At 44.5% G+C, this 14,581-nt stretch overlaps 1 protein-coding gene across 1 annotated transcript in view; it reads right to left on the bottom strand.

Moving 5' to 3' along the window:
* ZMYND8 (zinc finger MYND-type containing 8) overlaps positions 1-2,154 on the bottom strand; it is a 39,244-nt gene extending 37,090 nt beyond the window's left edge. Inside the window, exon 1 of the mRNA XM_080354664.1 lies at positions 2,149-2,154. The gene's annotated coding sequence lies outside the window, so the exon portion shown is untranslated. The remainder of the gene's footprint in view (positions 1-2,148) is intronic.
* Positions 2,155-14,581: the final 12,427 nt, after the last annotated feature.

Genomic DNA, 14,581 nt, shown 5'->3' with positions numbered 1-14,581 from the left:
TATGTTAGGTGCTGTCATTTGTTTAAAGAAATCACTCAGATTTCCCTAGCACTATTTAGCTTCCAACTAAACCAGTTTGCCTGTAAAGAAGGAAAGAGGCACGTAGCTTCTCAAAAGCTACTGTTTCCATCATAATTTATAATCTGGATCACTCCTTTGTTTTTCCCCCACTGCATTCTTTGCCCAGATAATTACAAAAGTAACTGCATGTTGGCACTAAATAATAATGGCTAATCATATTCATCCTGGGCAATTCACATTGCTCTTTAGTAGCCAGAAAATTTAAAGTGCAATTATAAGATTAACTGCTAGTTACATTAGAATAAGGGCCATTTGCTACAAGCTGAATAAACCTCGCCTAAATTGCTCCATAGATGTCCTGTCTAACTGTGACATCAACAAGATCCGGTCCTGTAAGATCCTGGGTAGAAAGAATACACGCTCTTTCCCTGCGTCTGTCACTTAACAAAACCCCCCGCTCCAGCCGTCCTGAACAGCAGAAAAATCAGCGCAGAGTGCTGCTTATTACGCCATCTGTGAAAGTGAGTGATAACACCGTACCTTGACAAAGCACCAAAAATACATGTAATTCGTCAGCCTGGCTGAATTTGCTTTACTTAGCTGAACAGGGGTGGCAGAAATTTCCAGAAGGCCTCTCCCAGCCCCGCTCCTGCAGCTGTCAGTCTGCGCCCCCCCCGCGCCCATTGGCTGCGGGCTCCGCGGCGCAGCGCCGCTGGGCTGCCGTGGGGCCGGCTGCAGGCTCTACCTTGCCCAGACATCTTGCTGCAATGCAGGCATTTCTTTTTGTGAACTATAAAAGAATTATATTCGAGCGATTAAAAATAGTGAACTCTAACAGACTCGCGATGCTTTGTTTCATTACATGCACAGGGCAGCTTACACAAACATGCTCCACTGTCAGCAGTGTCTGGAGGTGCAGATTTGAAACAGATCCTGGTTTAACAAAACCTGTGGGAGCCATTTTAATACAAGCTTTCTGATTGCAGATCACTTGCTCCTGCTTCCTCATATTAAACAAATATTATGTTGTGCACTATTTAAGACTGAAAGTAAACTGCTAATGTGTATAAACTACTGCTAAGAAAATTACATCCAAATGTAATTTCTGTTTTTAGCAACTGAAGAACAAAAACCAGAATAACTTCTTAGCTGTGTTAGCACTTCTATGTATGTTGAGAAATGCATTAAAACTGCATACAAAATGCAATCACATGAAAGTCAGTGGTGTTTCAGCAGTGTTTCAGGCTGCAAACTGAACTAGATATTCTATATTCTAACCCTTGGGGGGGGGGGGGGGGGGGGGGAGCTGTTAAGCAAAGTGAGATATTCAAAGTAAGACACTCATACTGGCAAACAAGTAACCAGAGGTAAATTGCTACATTACGGAATGTTATCAAATACATAGCAATTGTCTGTAGAAGTTAGCATGTAACTGTGCCTCGGTGCAGCCCTTTGCAAAGCTGCCTTAGCTCTAAGTGCCTTCCTCAAGTCATGGAAACGTGTGGACTGTGCAAACAAGAGCAAAAATTACATTAAGAGCACAAAAGAGCATCCCTCCTCTGCTTTTGTTAACAATACTGGTGACCACTGAAAAACAGCTTGTTAAAACAAGTATGCAAGCACTACAATTAAAATCTTAGTAATGGGCACAAAATGTTCTAAATTAGTTATAATTCAAGCAAGTTTGTCTGAGGTTATACTTTGTATAGTATGAGAAACATATGCTCGTGAAGCATTATTTACTTCACTTCATAAGGTCACTCCAGTGCTGAGTACTAGCGCTCTCATCACACCTCAAAAGCCCAAGGAACAATGAAAACGCGCTTTATCCCACCAGCACGGTAATTAACGATCTATGAACAAACAGCAAGCACAATATTTCTCACTGGCCTGAGGTAAACAGGAAGTATAAGCTTCAAAATTTAGAGGCAAATTACCAAAAAAACGGTGCATTCAAATTGAAACAGCTTACATCTACAAGTCCCTTAAAATGGACGCTAAGCACATTTATTTTTTCTACAGCTAAGCACTAGCGTTACTGCATGGACTGGACTGACTGACCCAGGAAAACCAAAACGTTTGGAAAAGTATTAAAAATGTTCAGAGAGTAGCATGCTGCTTACTTACCAACTGCTCAAGCACCCATCTCATTTTTCCAGTTAAGAAGATACAACAGGCTGGCAGATTTGGGAATTGATCAAAACGGAATTTCTTGAAATAATTACGTAGCATTAAACCAAAAGTTAAAAAAAAAAAGAAAAAAGGACAAAAACAAGAACGAACAACATGTACCACTGTCATGAACCACACATGATTTTATATCCTCTGGGCTCCACAACACAGAACTGTGGCTGATACAGTGTAAAACAAAAAGGCACAGATAAAAGGTACATTAGTTTATTTGAACCATGTAAAAGAAGCAAGCTAACAGTTCAAAAACATTTTCCATAAAGAATCAGATTTGTAAACAGATGTGCTGCTGCATTTTACTGAGCAGCAGCCCATTTCCAAAATCTGCAGCATAAAAACTCTCCTTCAAAGGAACAAAATGTTAACCATAGATTGTCCCTCAGAAAGAGAAACACGTTGTATTAATTACTCCTGCAGGAAAAAAAGTTCAATAACCATTTTAAGTTAAGATAAGCTGCATAAAATACATGATGCAACAGCACACCACCACCTAGGCCCAATATCTACAATCTGCCATTAGCACTTTCTGCTGATGTCTAGGTTTTTAAAAATCCCACATTTTCTCAGAGATAACTTATCTTAGCTACTCCAGTCACTGTTTAGAAAGGTAAACTTGCCTGTTCTGCTGTCTGCCATTATCCCTGCTTGACTCCCTGTAGGGCAGTTAAATGCATCTGCTCCCTAGCTTCCATTTTCTCTTCAGCAGGCATGTGACACAACAGACAATAGTGCTGGCACACTGCTCAGACACAGCGCTGCCTTGGAATACCAGCATCTTGAGCAACTCTAACAGCACCATCCTCCTGTGAAGAAGTAGGTATGCCAAGGTTTGCCAGCCTGCAAAATAAAGCTGTGGCTAATGGCTACTAACCATGTGACCCAAGAAAGCAAATTTAAACAGTTCCAACTTAATAAAGTGCTGTGGTGTGAGTTTTGCACAACAAATCACAGAGAATCACACTCTCAGCCCACAACTCATAGGTCTTAGAGAAAAAAAAAATGTAAAAAGTAAGGCTTACCTCTGTGGATGCATTGTTAACACAGTGTTATGTCAATACTTATAAAACATGGAGGACAGGCTCTCAGTACTCAGGCAGAAAGGGCTTGGCACTTCAGCTTGATGATCTGTCTTCCTAATAAAAGCTAATCCCGGATTGGCTACTTTGGTAAATCTGAATGTAAAGCTTCAGGGGATTGGCTGAAACACTTCCTGAGCGATTATCTTTGTGCAGCTCTGGCAAGCAGGAGCCATCCTGTGCGGGGAGAAGACAGGCTAAGCTAGGCCCGTTTCAGCACAAGAAACCTGAAAAGGAACCCCAAATGTACGCTCCCCGGATAAAACACCCAGATTTTCAAGCAGAGGGAAGTGTTTGCAGACTGCCTGCCTGAGCACATGTGTCTCAACGTGCCGTTACTGAGGGCATCTGGATGTTTTAAGCCTGAAGGAGGAAGAGTTCACGCAGGTTGCAAAAGCTGTTCTTTATAAACAAAAAGCTAAATCCACTTTGCCGGTGTTCTGCGATGTGTAGCACGCAGAAAGCAAGGCCACGGAGGGAGAGCAGAACAGCCAAAGTGAACATGCACAGGTGGGACTTAATAACTGAAAATTCAGAGAATTCTCCTATTCCAGACATTAAACATATTAACACCTACCGTAGCAACCATATACCGACAGTGGGATTTCTTTAGATACTATAAGCCGAGCCTTAAATAGGAAAACCTTCATGTCCCATTTCCACCAGGGCTACTGTGCCGCTGGAGCGGCGCTACGGCAGGGGGCGCTATGGCAGGGGGCGCTACCGCAGGGGGCTCTATGGCAGGGGGCGCTATGGCAGGGGGCGCTATGGCAGGGGGCGCTACGGCAGGGGGCGCTACGGCAGGGGGCGCTATGGCAGGGGGCGCTACGGCAGGGAGCGCTATGGCAGGGGGCGCTATGGCAGGGGGCGCTATGGCAGGGGGCGCTACCGCAGGGGGCGCTGCGCCCAGCGCGCGCCCTCCCCGCCGCACAAACGCTGCGGGGCAGAAGCAGCGCCAGCGGCACCGGCCCCGCCCTGCGGCCCGCTCGGGCTCCTACACGAATCTGACTTCCGTGAGAGCCGCTGCCGCCGCGGTTTCCTGTCTATTAACCCTGTAGGGCTTGGTGCTTTTTAAGGTACAACGCAGGCCCTAAGAGGACGTAGATTTCTCTGCGTGGCAAGTTACTCGTCCGCTCGCACACAAACACTAATACGGCTTTTCAGATGTTCCTGCTTTACCTTTTATCTTTTACTAAAGCGCTGCAAGTGAAACAAAATGAGAAAACGGCATGTAAGCAACCGGTTTGATTTGGGGCCAATTCCCAAGCATTTGATTCAAAAATGTGATTCATTTCTCTTCCCCAGCGCCGTGGACGTGGGTGGATTTATCGGTGTGCCAGGAAGGAAGGCAGGCTTAACTCCAGATGAAGATTTTAAAGGTCAAACTGTTAGAAAGGCCCCAACAAGGCTTTACATTTTTGCTCAAAATTTTGCACCTGTATTAGGTAGCTTAGCCTTGTCATTCTACAGCCACCAACAAATTACCATGGAAACCATAGATTAAGAGGTGATTCTGAAGCATATTATCAAAGGATTCCTTTTAAAAAAAGAGTTGTAGAGGGAGAGGTTTAATATTAAACCAGTAATTATGAAATAATAAGCTAAAATAACGAAAGCAAAATAAACATTCTTCCAATCCAGCATGCAAGATCTAGGATTGTCCAAAACCGACTACAGAAACCCTCTCTCATAAATCAGGGCCAGTTGCAAACAGAAAATGCACTTCACTCTACCTTTACTTGAGCGCTAATGATCCCACAAACAATCACAAATAAAATTAATGGCCTCCCTGAGCTCCTGATAGAACTACTTCACCACACAAACCTCTTTGCTTGAGAGCCGACATGACTCATAGCTGGTAACTCAGTAAAATGAATAATCCCACTCTGCATTGTACCACAGCGCATTCAGATTGTTTCAGGAGATAGCATTGTTACAGGAAAACTGCCAAACCACCCTATCACTGCGCTTACATTTTTTGTATTCTTGTGTTTTAGGCTGCGACAGCAGATTAACAGCCCAGAGTATAAATTCTCATCTCATAAGTAATTCTTGAGTCCCTGCTGGAAGCATTTTCCCTTTTTAGCTTTGGCAACGTTTTCCAGGGCAGGGAGCAGGAAGGCTCATGGATTACGCTGGCAGTTTGTTCTGTTTAGGAATGCAACAGAAACCAGAGAGAGCGCTGCTATAAAGGGAGCCGTACAGCCCACTACAGCAGCAAGAACACACTGGAAATGCATGACATTAAAGAGCATACCTGCATCAGTTTTAACAGTCTAAAGCATTCGAGACAGGGTTCTTTAAATTGCATACCTAAAGGCCTATGCAACTCAAGAGATACCACCCCCCAACACACAAACATCCAAATTTGATTCCTCCATGCACTAAATGTGAGGGTTGTCAGTCATTAACATTTATGCTCATTGTTTGACTGCTTTACTCTAACTTTATTCCGTTAAAAAAAATATATAAGCCTAGTCCCTATGAAGTACAGCAAGGGAACAACAGGAAGCACCCTGACCGTGTCCGTGCTTTGCGCTAAGCAGGGCCGGCCCCGGGGGGGCCGCAGCGGCACCCAGCACAGGCAGCGGCCGCCGGAAAGGCCTGAGGTCCCGCCCTCTTGATTCAAGGAAAAGGTGGCCCCAATGCGAAAGAAAAATGTACAAACCTTCAGTCCTTAGCAAGAACAAAAACCTAGAAAGCGTATCACACAGAATATAACATTTGTATTCAGCCACTAGGCTACTCTGCTACAACAGACAAAAGAATCCTGTCGGGAACCAGAAGGGGAAAGACTGAAATATCTTTCTCTTCATTTTATTGTCCATAAACATGTTTTGCAGCAGGAGGTACAAGTCTGGTATCACAACACGCAGGTACATCTGGCAGATGCGGAAGACTGTGTCTGTTAGGTCACAACCATTGCACGGCTGCTTGACCAGTTCTTTTACATGAATTTATTTGGAGGGGGAAGGGAAAGGAAGGTGAAGGAAACAAAGAAGAGAGATAGGGGAAGCTAAAAGCTTTGTTAAAGCAGAAGAGAGGGCGGAGAGATTAGATTAGCTAGTATTTGTCCTTTTCAATGCTGGGGACATGATAAGGGAAAACAGGGCTGGGAGGTAGGAAAAAAATCGCTAAAGAGAGAAACCAAAGGAAAGGTGGAGACCACGAATTCAGTCAGAAGGAAATGAAAAGACAACGTTAGAAGTGCAGCCTACTATATTTAGAGTTCTTCCCAAAGAGCCCTGCGTGCTGTGCCCGGTCTCCAGACAGCGTGCGCATGGAGCAGCACACTGGAAGGCACTGTGCTTTGTAATACACACTGCGAGCCTCTAAAACCAAATCCCAGTGAGGAAGAGATTTGTCCATATGACAGAAACAGGGGGGTTGAGATGTACCCTACAGGGAGTGAACCGTCACTGACAGAGAACAGTAGTGGACAAAGGATGAGCTTTAAAAATAACATTTTGAACAGATACACGAAAGAAAAGGGTGAATTATCGTGTTTTCGAAGGATAATAATGTTTTTTTTAAAAGGGGGGTTGGGGCAGGAAGTTACATTAAGGGCTTGTGGCTTCGCCCTGGATTTCCAAATCATTGACTGACAACCCTAATTTCTGGAATAAGAACATGAAACATTGTAATTCAGTGTCTTTCCATGCAAGAGGGTTTTTTCCACCTTTCCCCGTTTACCCTGAATCTGCCGAAGTACCAGTAACTGCTTGAAGACCACGAGGTAGGACTGCCATCTGATACAGAATCCAACAATAATGGTCTAGAAAGGGAGTTACCAAATTTTTAAAAGTAGGGTGGATGCTAAAATTAGTGACCTGTCTAAGAACACTGGTAATTGTGTAAATCATCAGAAACTACTGGAGAACGTGCCGATGCCCAGTAGGTTGCTGATTTGCCCATAAGCTTAAAAGGTTCAGTGGCCAGATGCATTTGCCCTTCTGAGCAATGTCTCTCAGTACTTTTGGTTTACATTACTTGTTCTGGATCACAATGGTCACTCATTGTCCGCAGATTAAAGAGCTGATTTTGTTTGTAATACACACTAAATATCTGCTGTGTTATGAGACTTTTTCTTGACAGCCATTTTCAGCATGCTGTGCGACTGCCTTGTGCATTTCTTTCTAAAGGAAACCTCCATTCATGTTCATGCTTCTGCCAAAAACACCTGAAAAAAGGCACCGTTGAGGCCTTTTGCTTAGAAGCTGTAGCTTTTTAAAAGAAGTGCTACAGCCTGTGTTTTCTTAAGAAATGAACCCATATATTTAATCCGTCTCACCCCCGGTTTGAACCTGTCTCTCCAAGATTTAACAGCGAGGAGTTGGGCTGTTGGATATCATGTATAAAGCAGGATTTTTCATTATTATATATCTAAACTATATGTTTGATATTAAAAGCTTAACAGATACAATTTTTTTCGTATTTCATATCACAGAATCCCAGAGTGTCGGGGACTGGAAGGACCCTCAAAGCTCACCCAGTGCAATCCCCGCATGGAGCAGGAACACCCAGATGAGGTTACACAGGAAGGTGTCCAGGCGGGTTGGAATGTCTGCACAGAAGGAGACTCCACAACCCCCTGGGCAGCCTGGGCCAGGCTCTGACACCCTCACCGGGAACAAGTTTCTTCTCATGTTTAAGTGAAACCTTTTGTGTTCCAGTTTGCACCCATTGCCCCTTGTCCTGTCCCTGGTTGTCACCAGCAGAGCCTGGCTCCATCCTCCTGACACTGCCCCTTTCCATCTTGATCCCAGGAATGAGTCCCCCCTCAGTGTCCTCTTGTCCAGCTCCAGAGCCCCAGCTCCCTCAGCCTTTCCTCACACGGGAGATGCTCCACTCCCTGCAGCATCTTGGTGGCTGCGCTGGACTCTCTGCAGCAGTTCCCTGTCCTGCTGGAACTGAGGGGCCACAGCTGGACACAATATTCCAGGTGTGGTCTCCCCAGGGCAGAGCAGAGGGGCAGGAGAACCTCTCTGACCTACTGACCACCCCCTTCTAACCCACCCCAGGTCCCATTGGCTTCCTGGCCACAAGGGCCCAGTGCTGGCTCATGGTCACCCTGCTGTCCCCAGGACCCCCAGGTCCCTTTCCCCTACGCTGCTCTCTAACAGGTCATTCCCCAACTTACACTGAACCTGGGGCTGTTCCTGCCCAGATTCAAGACTCTACACTTGCCCTTGTTCTATTTCATTACATTTCTCCCCGCCCAGCTCTCAGCCTGTCCAGGTCTCTGATGGCAGCACAGCTTCCAGTGTCACCACTGCTCCCAGCCTGGTGTCATCAGCAAACTTGCTGACAGTCACTCTGTTCCCTCGGCCAAATCATTGATGAATATATTGAACAATCCCGGCCCCAGCACTGCCCCTGAGGCGCTGCACTAGAATATGCAGCCTGTTAAGGAATTTTCTTTTCCATAGGTTTCCCAACGGAGAGACTCAGGCATGGATTCCAGAAATTATTCTTAAATAAATAATTTTTTTGGTCATGTATAGCTTAGAACGGCTTTTTCAGTTCCCTGGAAAGCAGCTGTGAGACATATGCAGATACACTGCGTATCAGACCTAAGGCATACCCACCATGCAGCTGAACTGCACCTGTGTACCAGGTGGATTTATCACGTCTGCTCTGTGATAACACGGCAGTAAGTCCATCTCGCTGCACGTGCAAGGCCTGTGGCTGTGGGAATGTAGATACCCTGCACGAGAGCTGGTACGAAATCCTGGGAAAAGTCTTGTTTCATCAAGGGACTGATGAGTGCGAGACATCCTGCAAATAGCACTGATTCTAACATCAAGGTTCTTCCCAAGAACACAGAAGGAAGTCACTGTTAGGGAAGAATTATTTGGAATTAGGTCCGAATAATGCCAAACTCTAGCCCTATTACTATAGTTTAATTTTCTTTTCTGATTTTTTCACATTCAGGAATCACTTGGTTAACACTAATGAAGCACATGGCGTTTTTGTTGTGTGGTTTTTGTTTGGTTGGTTTGTGCTGGTTTTTTTGTTTATTTTGCTTTAATTAAAGCTGATTATCTCACAGAAGACTCTACCAGCTAACGCTCATAACAAATATGTAAACGGATGGAATTACAAACGTACTGTTATTACAGTGATTTTTCCTCTCTCCTGGGCTTATATCTTATCGCAACCCACTTCAGATTTAGACGACATTCTCACTTTTAACCTCTTTCTTGCCCCTCCACACACTAAATGTGCAGCTTGGCTTCTGCTTTAGAGCTCTGCATGTTCACAGCTTTCTCCTCCATATCTGCTATTCCAATTGCTATATTCATGTGACTTTTGTGGTTTGCCTCTCACCAGTAGAAATCCTTCTTTCTTTTTCCACCACAAATGTGCAGTACAATCAGTTTCACAAAGGCTTAACCCATAGTTTCATCAAATTTGGGGGTTTTTTGTTGTTTTTTTTGTTGTGTGGGGTTGTTTTGTTTTGTTTTATCAGGTATACTTGCTTAAGCATCTCACTATTCCCTCCGGCCGCAGCAGGCAGCTCGGTCGCACTTCTAGCCCTACAGAACCAGAGAGTCAGATATTTACTGTGTCACCTGTAAAACTGTAACCCAGGAAAGGCCCCAATGCACAACAGTTGACAACGCTGCTGCAGTAACAACTGCGGTGAGCGAGCAGCTCACCATGATTTAAACAAGCACCACCACTAAAAGAAATGGTTGTGAAACCACATGATCAAGCGCTGCGTCCATAATTCCCCTAGATCAGTGTTATTAACTACATTTCCTTCGTGCCCAAATGATCCTGTAGGTCTCTCCTTGTGTCTTCAACCTTCTGAAAGGGCAGGAAAAAAGCCAGCCTTTGAAATATAACAATGTCTCTGAAAAGAAGCAACATGTTTGCTGGCTGTGGCTTGGCCTTCTGAAGCCAGGTGAAAGGCTTGTCCATAATCAGCACAGGTTTCGTGCACATCACCTAACATCTGCGTAAACTGTTGAATTCATTTTATCACCTTTACGGATTATTGTTGTTCATGCACTGTGGGATGTAACAGACCATGTTTACTAAGCCCGCCTCACCGGCTGACAGAAACGGGGACAGTCCTGAGCTAACGCTGCTGTAAAGTTGTTCCCAAAAGGGAGGCTTCCTGTAGAGAAATCAGTACCCACATCAAGAGCCACAGTTCTGAATGAGCAGAACTCCTGCTGTATTTGTTCTACTTGCCAATAACATAATAAAATCCAATTGTGTGTTCATTAACTACACAAATAAGTCGTAACTATGTGACTAGTCTGCAAGCTTTTTTATTAAATGAACGTCAATACTTTTTTTAAAGCCACAATATCCTCGTATGACAGAGTGGACAGATGTCAGAGTTCAGGGGTTTCAAAAGTGAACTTGTGTGCAACATTTCAACCACATGAGCAACAGAACAAAAATGTAGGCAAAATAAATACATTTCCGTGTTGAAGCTACTGTAGGTCCAAAAAGAACTCAAGCACCAATGCCAATTTACCCTTCTATAAAGCATTATTCTGACTTCTTGTGTCATAATCTTGCCTGACCCTGGCTTTTAAAGACATGTTCAAATAAAACATTCCAGGTTCTGCAATACATACTGAAAACAAGTTGTGATGGTACTCTGCATTTCAGAGCATCGTTAGTAATTCAGGAAATACCAAGGTATTTTGCAGAGGAAGAAAAAGAACTCTGCAAATATTTCTTAAGCAACTCTAGGCAACCTCCATTCACAGACAGAAGATAAAACTAGTACCGCAAACCTTGTTTTACCCCCTTTCTCTCTATCTCCCAGCTGTATTTCTCTTAAAATAGCTCGGATTCCAGCCCTGCAATTTGCACATTTTTAACCTCCTCTGTGGATTCAGATAACTGCTTGTTCTTCCAAGGGATGTGAGAATGTTTTGGGAAAACAAGCAGCGCTGGGCACTAGCCCTGTGCAGACATTTCAACAGAGAAGAAAAACATGATTCGAGGAAAAAAAATTGGTAGGTGTTATAATTCTGATTTGCAGTGCGGCTTTCTTCATCTTTGTGTGATGGCAGAAAAGTACTTAAAATACAAAAGGAATAACTATACCAACAATCCTAACTTTAGGATGCAAACCAAAATACTTTTCATGACCTAAATAAATCCTGACAAGAGCATGCTTGCAGCTCACTGCACAAAAATAATCTAAAATGGATGTAGAATATCAACTCCTTGGCCACCATTTTAGTCCCATGTCTGTAAACCTGATACAGAGATGAACAAAGATAAAGAATATACTTTCTAAACTGCAAATTTATTAAGCCAGAGACACTATCTGCACATATACTCCAGGTCCAGCTCCCAAATAAGGCCTTAGAATTTAATTGATGGTTGAGTTTTATGTAAGCCTTGGTTGCCACTAAAAGGGGTACCGTTATTAGCAATCCCATTCCCAGACACACATTCCCACTTCTTCCATTGCGCTGGATTTGCCATCTGTGGAACCCTGCAGTGAGCCCATTCAGTCACCTCGACCATCAGAAGACCAGATGCAAAGGTGCGGTTGGATCCTGCAGCCACAAAAGGTGGAGGGGGGAGAACACCCCTTTCAACGCGAGGGGGCAGAGAGGTCAGTTCAAATAGCCTGTACATCTCACTTTTAACCAATGTCACTGCTACAGAAACAAAATGACATAAAAATATTGGCCAGCTCTCTGGATTTTCTGTGTTTTGATTTCTCAGCGCTTCTCACTCATTTACAGTGCTTTGGGTAAGATTAGTTCTTTGCATTCCTGTGAGCAAAATGAACCTTTTAGCACTTGGTTTGTTCGCTTTTTTTCTCTGTGACAGTCAATATTCAAACCAAAACAGAGAAGAACAGAACGTCAGGGACTGGAAGGGACCTGGAGAGTTCACCCAGTGCAATCCCCCCATGGAGCAGGAACACCCAGATGAGGTTACACAGGAAGGTGTCCAGGCGGGTTGGAATGTCTGCACAGGAGACTCCACAACCCCCTGGGCAGCCTGGGCCAGGCTCTGACACCCTCACCACAACAAGTTTCTTCTCATATTTAAGTGGAACCTCTTGTATTCCAGTTTGAATCCATTACGCCTTGTCCTGTCCCTGGTTGTCACCAGCAGAGCCTGGCTCCATCCTCCTGACACTGCCCCTTTCCATCTTGATCCCAGGAATGAGTCCCCCCTCAGTGTCCTCTTGTCCAGCTCCAGAGCCCCAGCTCCCTCAGCCTTTCCTCACACGGGAGATGCTCCACTCCCTGCAGCATCTTGGTGGCTGCGCTGGACTCTCTGCAGCAGTTCCCTGTCCTGCTGGAACTGAGGGGCCACAACTGGACACAAGATTCCAGGTGTGGTCTCCCCAGGGCAGAGCAGAGGGGCAGGAGAACCTCTCTGACCTACTGACCACCCCCTTCTAACCCACCCCAGGTCCCATTGGCTTCCTGGCCACAAGGGCCCAGTGCTGGCTCATGGTCACCCTGCTGTCCCCAGGACCCCCAGGTCCCTTTCCCCTACGCTGCTCTCTAACAGGTCATTCCCCAACTTACACTGGAACCTGGGGCTGTTCCTGCCCAGATTCAGGACTCTACACTTGCCCTTGTTCTATTTCATTACATTTCTCCCCGCCCAGCTCTCAGCCTGTCCAGGTCTCTGATGGCAGCACAGCTTCCAGTGTCACCACTGCTCCCAGCCTGGTGTCACCAGCAAACTTGCTGACAGTCACCCTGTTCCCTCGGCCAAATCACTGATGAATATATTGAACAATCCCGGCCCCAGCACTGCCCCTGAGGCGCTGCACTGCATACAGGCCTCAGCTGGACTCTGCCCCGTGGTAATTAACGATTTATGAACAAACAGCAAGCACAATATTTTTCACTGGCCTCAGGTAAACAGGTAGTATAAGCTTCAAAATTTAGAGGCAAATTATCGAAAAAAAGGTGCATTCAAATTGAAACAGTTTACATGTCTGTAATTGTACAACATTTATATACTTCTATTTTATATACATTTTATAAGCACTTGAAAACAATGTAAATTATCTACAGGAAAAACAAGTTTTAGTGCAGAACAACCAGGCTTGTCCTGTCACAAATTTCAAACCTGCAAGCTGCTCTGTATTTGTTGTCAAAGAACAGTTTCTAAGATTGAAGCCCTACACTAAGCAACTCTGTAGCTTTGTATATAGTGTATCTGAACAGTTCTTCACCTACTTTGGCATGTATTCTATTGAAATAGGGTCTTGATCTTGATGTTTTTACGGGATAGATGATATTTTTTTAAATTATACATACAGAATAATGACATTTTCCACAGATGCTTAGAAGAATTTTAAAAATTATCTATTTCTACTCACTCAGATACATTCCAATAAAATACGTCTATTACATCAAATGACGAAAAGCTGATTTCCTTTTTTGTGCGCAAAGGAATGGCAATAATTTCACAGATTGGGCGTTTTTTCCTTTGCCTAGTTCACTAACTTTGGTAGGAGTGTGGCATCCCCTAGCGTTCATCTGTATGTTATTACACTGGGAAAAAAATGGGCAAATAATCTCTCCTATGTAGAAAATGCTATTCAGAACAGCTTTTCCCATGGGATTCAAAATTTATTTTCACGTCGAGATTTTAGCAGAGAGACTTAACTGACCTGCTTGATAACCATAAAAACTCTGAGGGTGAAGTTTTCCTCAAGGAACACAGATACTTCTCTACTGTAGCAGCACGAAGAGAAGCAACCAAAGTGCATTTAAACCCATATATTGGTTAGTGTCAACATCGAGACTATGGATTGCCATACTTTGTACAAAATGCACCAACGTCATACACCAGCACCCTGGCAATAATGAGCTGGACAGACGCGGAGGTACCAACGATAGATTAATTGGCCAGACAACTCCAAGAATACGAAGATAGTCTCCACCCCTCCACGCGTCCTTGGGTCTCAGCTGCGGACAGACCGATCCCAAAATCGTTCAAGCAAGCTGAGAAGGGTAGGTCTTCCTCATGCACTCCAAGGCCTCAGCTCTTAAGAGTCAGGCTTTTACTGCTCAAGGACACGGGTGCCTGTGGCACACAGCAGGACCAGCCCCATGTTTTAAGTTGCATGTTATAGGAATTGCTACAGCAGAACCACCTGAACCAATGGACAACAAGAAGCAGTACAAGCACAGGGTGACCCAACCTGAATGGGCTTGGGAGCGCAATAACTGCATCAAACACACTGCCTCACCTCTCCTGAGCGACCATCAGAACACGAAGCCCAAATTAACAGATTAAAAGAGCTCAGTAGACATTTGTGGACATCTATGGAC

This window comes from Nesoenas mayeri, assembly GCF_963082525.1.
Source record: "Nesoenas mayeri genome assembly, chromosome: 16".
Taxonomy (NCBI): domain Eukaryota; kingdom Metazoa; phylum Chordata; class Aves; order Columbiformes; family Columbidae; genus Nesoenas; species Nesoenas mayeri.
The sequence above is the reverse complement of the archived record's forward strand: the minus strand, read 5'-3'. Positions and strand labels throughout refer to the sequence as shown.